General features: G+C 37.6%; 1 long non-coding RNA gene across 1 annotated transcript in view; it reads left to right on the forward strand.

Moving 5' to 3' along the window:
• Positions 1-7,092, forward strand: part of LOC311595942 — a 97,518-nt gene extending 90,426 nt beyond the window's left edge. The window contains exon 3 of the long non-coding RNA XR_014778628.1: positions 6,615-7,092. This is a non-coding gene — a long non-coding RNA (uncharacterized lncRNA). The remainder of the gene's footprint in view (positions 1-6,614) is intronic.
• The last annotated feature ends 1,762 nt before the right edge of the window (positions 7,093-8,854 follow it).

Raw genomic sequence — 8,854 nt, forward strand, 5'->3', positions numbered from 1 at the left:
TGTAACCTTGAACTTGTGGTGAGGCTCCACCTCCTGAGTGCTAGGATTATAGGCATGCACCACCAAACTAGATTTATGTGGTACAGGGAACTTGAACACACTCTATCAACTGACCTACACCCTCAGGTTACACCACTACTTGTTGTTTTCTGTGTGTTTTATTGTTATCTGTCATTTCCTCTGTTCCTGTCTTTTTTTGTTTTTACTTGATTCTCTTTACTGACAAAGTTGATTCTCTTCTCATTTCATTTTGTATAAATCCTAAAGGTACTTTTGTTGTTACAGCATTTACACAAAACTGCTTAAAGTTGCAGCTATTTGAAACAGATAGTAATTTAACTCCAATTTTATATGAAATTTAGTCTTCTCATGTCAGTGTTGTGCATGTTCTCCGTGGGCTAGTATGGGTGCATTTCTTTCTTGCTTTTCTGTATGAATACAGAGCTGCCTTTAAAAGTTAATTTCTGGAAAAGTGTGTCTCACCTGCTTCTTGAAATGTTAAATGCTTCATTGTATTTTTCTGTCTGAGATCCTTTGCCCCAAAGTGTCTGTGAGTAACCCTGAAGTTTTCCAATGCCACTCTATGTATCCCCTTCATATAAGATAATGGGTATCACAAATCATTACTATTAAAATATATACTTATTGATATAAACTTACCATTTTGTTTCTTCTCTATTAACTCCTTAAAGTTTAAAAACAGAACAATGAAACAAAATTTTATGAGTTTCTAAGGTTTCCATATGTTTATCTTTACTACAGAACTTTTTATATGTTTTTAAGGCTTCCAGTTACTGTCTTGGTTAGACCTTGGGTAGAGTCATTTGAGAAGAGAAAAAGTACAGTTGAAAAAAATGCCTCAATCACATTCACCTGTGGGTAAACATGTGGGACATTTTCTTGGTTAATGATTGATGGAAAAGGGCCCATCACACTAAGAGAGATTTTACCCCCCAGGGAGGTGGTCCTGGGTGGCGTAAGAAAGCAGGCTGATTGGAGCAAACAAGTAAACAGTGTTCCTCCATGATCTTTGCTTCAGTTCCTGCCTCCATGTTCCTGCCTTGAATTTGTGCACTGACTTCTTTCAGTGTTAAGAGTGTGACCTGAGACTTGTATGCTGAAATAACCCTTTTCTTACCAAGGTGTTTTGGCCATGATGTTTTATCACAACAATAGAAACTCCAACTAAGACAAACATCCTTTCGATTAATTTTGGTTGAAAGTCTATTTTGTTATATATTAGAATGGCTACTTGATCTTGTTTCTTGGGTCCACTTGCCTGGAACACTTTTTTCCAGCCATTTACTCTGAGAGCATGTCTATCTTTAATGCTGAGGTATGTTTTTTGCACACAACAGTATAGGCTCAATTTTCTTAGCAAATATATTTTATTATGAACTTATTAAATGAGAGTACTTCACTTATAACCCAACTAACCTAAACAATAGGAAAAGAAGATTAAAGAATACAGTAACGAAACCGTAAGGATATCAGTTCCGAGGAACAATTCTCCTAGCCTAGTCAGCAGTATTTCTTCTATGGAACCTGGAACTACCAGAACCTGAACCTCAGCCGGAGCCTCAAAGCCCTCCAGGGTTCTCTCTAAGAGTGTCTTGAAGTGTAGCAATGAACAGCCAAAACTATCTCAACTCTCCAAAGGCCCCACCTCTTGTTTTTGGCTCATTTTTATACCTCCTCTCAGAATTGTTCAAGGATGTTTTTTGCTGGTTAATATCCAATCTCCCCCACATGGTGGTTTGACTTCTATGGGGATAAACATCACCTGCTCTCTCACAAGTCTTTTTCTCATACCCCACTTGTGATCTAAACAAAAAAATATGTTTATCTCTCCTTCACAGGAGAATGATGGATCCTGTTTTTGTATCCATTCTGTTAGCCTGTGTCTTTTTATTAAGGAATTGAGTCTACTGAAGTCGAGAGATATTAATGCCAATGAATGTTAATTAACATTGTTTGGATATTTATGGTGGTAGAATTTATGTGTGTCTGTGTTTATGTGCTTCCTTCCTTCTTTGGTGTGAAATTATGTATTGTCTTTGTTTTCATGGGTGTAGGTAACCTTCTGGGGTTGGAGTTTTATTTCTATTATCTTCTGTAGGGATTCATTTGTGGGTAGATGTTGTTTAAATTTGCTTTTTTTGTGTAATATCTTGTTTTCTCCATTTATGGAGATTGAATTTTTTGCTGGGTATAGTAGTCTGGACAGGCATTTACGGTCTCTTTAGAGGCTGCAAGACATCCCTTCTGGCTCTTAGAGTCTCTGATGAAAAGCCAGTGTAATTCTCATAGATCTGCTTTATATGTTACTTGGTCTTTTCCTCTTGCAGCAGGAGGAAAATATTCTTTCTTTGTTCTGTACATTTAGTGTTTTCATTATTTGTGGTGAGAAGATTTTCTTTTCTGCTCCAATCCATTTGGTGTTCTGTAAGCTTCTTGTATGTTTATAGGCATCTCTTTCTTTAGGCTAGATTTTCTTCTAGGATTTTTAAAAAATCTTCTCCTTTTTCTATTCCTATCATTCTTAGGTTTTGTCTTTTCATAGTTTTCCAGATTTCCTGGATGCTTTGTGTCAGGAACATTTTATATTTAACATTTTCTTGGGCTGAAGTATCAATTTCTTCTTTTGTATTTTTATGCCTGAGATTTTTCTCTTCCATCTTTTGTATTCTGTTGGTGATGCTTGTGTTTGTATGTTCCAATCTGTTACCTGGTTTTCCATCCTCAGGATTTACTCAGTTTGTATTTTCTTTATTGCTTCTATCATTTTATGTCTTGGACAGTTTTATTCATCTCTGTCACCTGTTTGATTGTATTTTCCTGTATTTTGTTCTGGGGTTTATTCATTTCCTCTTTAGAGGCCTCTATCATCTTAACAAGATTAAAGTTAAGGTCATTTTCTTGTTCTTCAGCTGTGTTAGGATATCTAGGGTTTGTTGTAGTAGAATAGCTGGGTTCTGTTGGTGCCATAAAGCCCTGGCTGTTGTTGATTGTGCTTTTATACTAGCCTTTAGCTACGTAAGTTTTGTAATTATTATAGGTTTATATGCTGATTTCTGAGTTTATCTGTGTTGAATGAGTAGTTTTTGGATGTTTTCCCCAGTGGTTTCTGTTTCTTCTCTCTATTCTGGCCTGAGTGACTTTGGGTTCTGCTGACTTGCAAGCCTTCAAGTCAAGTAGGGTATCTCCTCTGGTATTTCTGTGGTCTTTTGGCTGTGGAGCTTTAGGTGCTAACCTTGTCTCTGGTGTTCCTAGACCCAGAGTGGCCTGGGGTTCCAAGCACTGGTGGACTTCAGAGAAAGCAGGTGAAGCTATAGGCTAGAGTTGGAGAAGGTCATATCATACTCATTAAAGGAAAAATCCACCAAGATGACATCTCAATTTTGGATATGTGTGCCTCAAATGCAAGGGCACCCACATTCATAAAAGAAACATTACTAAAACTTAAATCACACATCAAACTCCGCACTTTAATAGTGGGAGACTTCAACACCCCACTCTCAAAAAGAGACAGGTGATGCACACAAAAGTTAAATAGAGAAATAACAGAACTACCAAATGTTATGAATCAAATGTCCCTAGCAATTATCTACAGAATATTTTACCCAAACACAAAAGAATATACCTTCTTCTCAGTACCTCATAGAACCTCATCCAAAATTGTCCATAAACTTAATTACAAAGGGAGTCTTAACAGAAACAAGAAAATTTAAATACACTCCACCCCCAGAATCTTAACAGACCATTATGGATTAAAGCTGGATTTCAACAATAGCAGAAACAGCAAAATGCCTAAATACCTGAGAAAACTGAACTGACATAAAGAAAAAAAAAGACGTTTTAGAATTTAATGAAAATAAATATACAGCATATCCAAACTTATGGGACACAAGGAAAGCAATGCTAAGAGGAAAGTTCATAGCATTAAGTGCCTTCATAAAGAAATTAATGAGATGCCATACTAGCAACTTAACAGCACACCTGAAAGCTCTAGAACAGAAAGAAGTAAATGCACCCAAGAGGAGCAGATGGCAGTAAATAATAAAACTCAAGGCTGAATTCAATAAGTGAAAAACAAAGAGAACAATACAAAGAATCAAGAAACCAAGAGTTGGTTCTTTGAGAAAAATCAATAAAATAGATAAAACATAGACAAATTAGCTAAAAGGCAAAGAAAGAATATCCAAATTAACAAACTCAGAAATGAAAAAGATATATAACAACAGACATTGAGGAAATACAAAGAATCATTACATCTTACGTCAAAAACCTGTACTCCACAAAATTAGAAAATCTAAAAAATGGATGATTTTCTTGATAGATACCATGTATGATTAGGTAAACAACTTAAACAGATCTATAATCAATTACAATAATGACATAGAAGCAGTCATTAAAAGTCTCCCAACCAAACCAAACCAAACCAAGCCAAACCAAACCAAACAAAAACAAATACAAACAAACAAAAAAACAAAGAAATAAGGAAACAAACAAAAAACAAAAGACAAAAAGAAAGAAATAAAAAAGAAAAAGCTCAAGGCTAGGTGCTTTTAGCACAGAATTCTACCAGACTTTCAAAAAAGAGCTAATATCAGTACTTCTCAAACTATTCCACAAAATAGAAACAGAAGCAACATTGACAAATTCATTTTAAGAAGGCTCAATCTACCTGATACTTAAACCATACAAAGACTCAACAAAGAAAGAGAACTTCATATCATTCTCCCTATGAACACTGACACATAAATACTCAATAAAATTCTTACAAACCAAATCCAAGAACACACCAAAAGCATCATCCACATGATCAAGTAGGCTTCATTCTAAGGATGCAAGAATCGCTTCGGATATAAAAATCCAGCAATGTAATCGACCATATAAACAAACTGAAAGAAAAAACCCACATAATTATCTCATTAGATGTTGAAAAAGTCTTTGTCAAAATCCAACACCCATTCATGTTTAAAGTCTTGGAGATATCAGGGAATCAAGGCTCATCTTAAACACAATACAGGGAATATACAGAAAGCCTATAGCCAATATCAAATTAAATGGAGGGAAACTGATAAGCTTCTGCAAGGCAAAGGACATTGTTAACAGAACAAAACAACAGTCTACAGACTGGGAAAAGATCATCACCAACCCTTGATCTGACAAAGGACTAGTACCAAAGTATATAAAGAACTCAAATAATTAGACACCAACAAACCAAACAACCCAATTAAAAATGGGGTACAGAGTTAAAAAGATAATTCTCAACTGAGGAATCAATGGCTGAGAAGCACTTAAAGAAACGTTCAAAGTTCTTGGTCATCAGGGAAATGACAATCAAAATGACTGTGCAATTCCATCTTACGCTTGTCAAAATTGCTAAGATCCAAAACTCAAATGACAAGTCATGCTGGTGAGAATGTGGAGTAAGAGGAATACTCCTCCATTGCTGGTAGGAGTGCAAGCTTGTACAACCACTTTGGAAATGAATTTGGCAGTTTCTCAGAAACTTTGGAATAATCCTACCTCAAGACCAAGTTATCCCATTCCTGGGCATATATCCAAAAGATGCTCCTCCATACCACAGACACTTGCTCAACTATGTTCATAGCAGCTTTGTTTGTAATAGCCAGAATATGGAAACAACCTGGATGTCCCTCAACTGAAGAATGGATAAAGAAACTGTGGTACATTTACACAATGGAATACTACTCAGTTATCAAAAACAAGGGCATCCTGAAATTTCCAGGCAAATGGGGGGGGGGGGACTAGAAAAGATCATCCTGAGTGAGGTTACCCAGATGCAGAAAGACACAAATGTATGTACTCATAAGTGGATATTAGCCATAAAGTTCAGGATAACTTCCAGGTTTGGTGGCACATGCCTTTAATCCCAGCACTCAGGAGGCAGAGTCTGGTGGATTGTTGTGAGTTTGAGGGAAGCCTGGTCTACAAAGTGAGTCCAGGACAGTCAAGGCCACACAGAGAAACCCTGTCTCAAAAAGAAATGTAAAAAAAGTAAACTAACAGAAAGTTCAGGATAACCACAATCACGGACCCAAAGAAGCTAAGTAACAAGGAGGACCCAAGGGAAGATGCTTGAATATCATTGATGGGTAGGGCGGGGGATAGAATAGCCACTGGGATGGATGGATGAATAGATGGATGGATGGAGGAGACTGTGTGAAAGAGAGGTGGGAAAAGAGCAGGAAGGATCAAGTCCGTGGAGGATGGAGGGAGAGAGTGCTTCTAGAGAGAACTGGAAATGGTGAGGAGGGGCAATCTCTAGGATGACATAGAAAGCTAGAGCAATGGAAACTTCCAGGAATCTATTGCTAGCTAAGACTGGTAGCAATGAGGTATATGGAACCTGAAATGGCCATCTCCTGTAACCAGAAAGGACTTCCAATGGAGGGTTTGTGACACCAACCCAGCCATAAAACTTAGGCCCATAATTTTTCCTGCCTAAAAGATGTGCAGAGGTAAAGGTGGAACTGAAATTTAGGAAATGGCCAACCAATGACTGGCTCACCCTGAGACCTGTAACATGAGACAGAGTCCACCCCCCCCCCCCAGACTATTAATGATTTCTTCTATACTTGCAGGCATAACTGTCATCTGAGAGACTTCATCCAGAAACCGATGGAAACAGATGCAGAGACCCACATCCAAACATTAGGCAGAGCTTGAGAAACCAAGTGGAAGAGAGAAAGGATTGAAGGAACCAGACAGGTCAAAGTTGCCACAATAAAGCCTACAGGATCAACTAATCTGGGCCCATGGGTGCTCACAGAGATAGAACTGCCAAAGAGCGTGAATGGGATGGAACTACACACTCTGTGCATATGTAGCAGATGTGCAGCTAGGTCTTCATGTGGGCCTCCGGACAGCAAGAGCAGGGGCTGTGTCTGATCCTCTTGTCTATCTTTAAATCTCTTCCTTCTAACTGGGTTGCTTTGTCTAGTCACATTAGGAGAAAATGTTCCTAGTCCTACTGCAATCTGATATGCCAAGGCTGGTTTATATCCATAGGAGACCTCCCCTTTTGTGAGGACAAAGGGAGGATAGCAGGGAGGGGTAGCTGAGATCAGAATGTAAATTAAATTAATTAATTAATTAAAAAAGACAAACATCCTTTCATTCTAGCTTAAAGTCTCACTTTAACACTTCCACAAGCTTTTGCTTATCTGGAAATGTCTTCAGTTTTTCCCTTATTCCTGAACGACAGTTTCACCAGATACAGTGTTTTCAGTTGACACTCTCCATACTTTATTTTATTCTAGTACCTTCTGGTTTGAAAATATGTTGCTGAACAACCCTGTTCGCCGATTATCGTGGCACACTTTTTTTTTCTTTTCTCTCATTGCTTTTAAGACTCCCTGTGCCTGACATTTGACAAGCTGATATTAATATGTGTCAGTGTCGGCTTCTAGATTGTCTACACGGAAGAGACTTTTTTCAAAATTGTAATGTTCAAGACATCATTATTTCAAACACCTCTTCTTCCTCCTCTTCTTGTGTCTCCTACAACACCTCGATTGGTCGGCTTGATGGTGCTCCATGAGCCTCTTGGGTTCTGTGTATAGTCTTTTATTATTGCCATATGACTTGTGTTCAAGTTCAGTTCTGCTTCTGCATACCGATGTGTATCTACTATTGGACTCCAAAACTGAACTTTATAACTAGTTGTATTGTTTTTCTCTAGAACTACCGTTTGGTTCTTTTTAATAGGACATGGGATTTTTTTGTTTTTGTCTTGTTTTCTTTCTCTTTGCTTCCCTTGCCTCCTTTATCTATCTATCTATCTATCTATCTATCTATCTATCTATCTATCTATCTTTTTCTATCTAATGTTCTGTATCATTTCATTGAAAGTTGAACATTTGATTGATTAATTTGAAAGCATGTTTTCCAGTTTGTGCAGACTGACTCTAAATAGGGCATATTCAGCCTGGCGCGAATGCTTTTGGTTTTACCAGGTCAGTGTTGGGCATGTGTCCTCCTCCATGGGCTAGTGTGTATGCTTTTCTTTCTAGTTTCTCTAAATATAGGGCTTCCTTTAAAAGTTAATTCCCCAAAGAGTCTCTCTCACTTGTTTCTTGAAGTGTTGAATGCTCTATCATATTTTTCTGCCTATAATCACTTGTCCCAAGGTGTCTGTTACTCTGCAGCCGCCCTGCAGTTTTCCCATTGTTGTAGCTTCCAATCTGAGGTTCAAACCAGGACATCTCTGCCTGAGCACGGAGCCATGTGATTCAGAAACCAGTCTCTCAGCATCCCTAACATTGTATCTGTGGGGGAGGGGCTTGCAACTGAGAAGGAACCAGGATGCCTCCCATGATTCAGAGTGTGCCTGTTTCTTCCTTGGTTGGCTGTTTGGTTGCTGTGGATCCTTTCTCAAGCTTCCACACAGCTTTTGTAGATATATACTTAATTAAATGAGAGAGTGAAAGCTTGGAGCTTCCCATACTGACCTTGGGGCAAACTTCATGAAAGTGACTCTTATATTTAATCTAACATTAAATTGAGAAATTAAGATAAAAATATCTCTTTTGGACATCCAAAGATTAGTAAAGCTCTAATGCATAAATCTCCTAAAAACATACAAAAATATTGCAGCAAAACATTAACAATAGTTTTGTTAAGAGATGTCAAAAATACTGAATTTTAGATAATAAAATTTGAACATCTTTTAAAATATTGGTAACTAATGAAAATCGGAAATTTGGGGTGAAAAGTCCAAGATAATTCTGGTATAATGGTTGGATCAAAAGAATAAAACCCAGAGGAATACAAACAAGTGATAACCTGTTCTGTTCTTATATTGTTCGATGGGAAATAGCAA

This window comes from Acomys minous (assembly GCF_964271855.1).
Source record: "Acomys minous genome assembly, chromosome: 4".
In the NCBI taxonomy this organism is placed as follows: Eukaryota; Metazoa; Chordata; class Mammalia; order Rodentia; family Muridae; genus Acomys; species Acomys minous.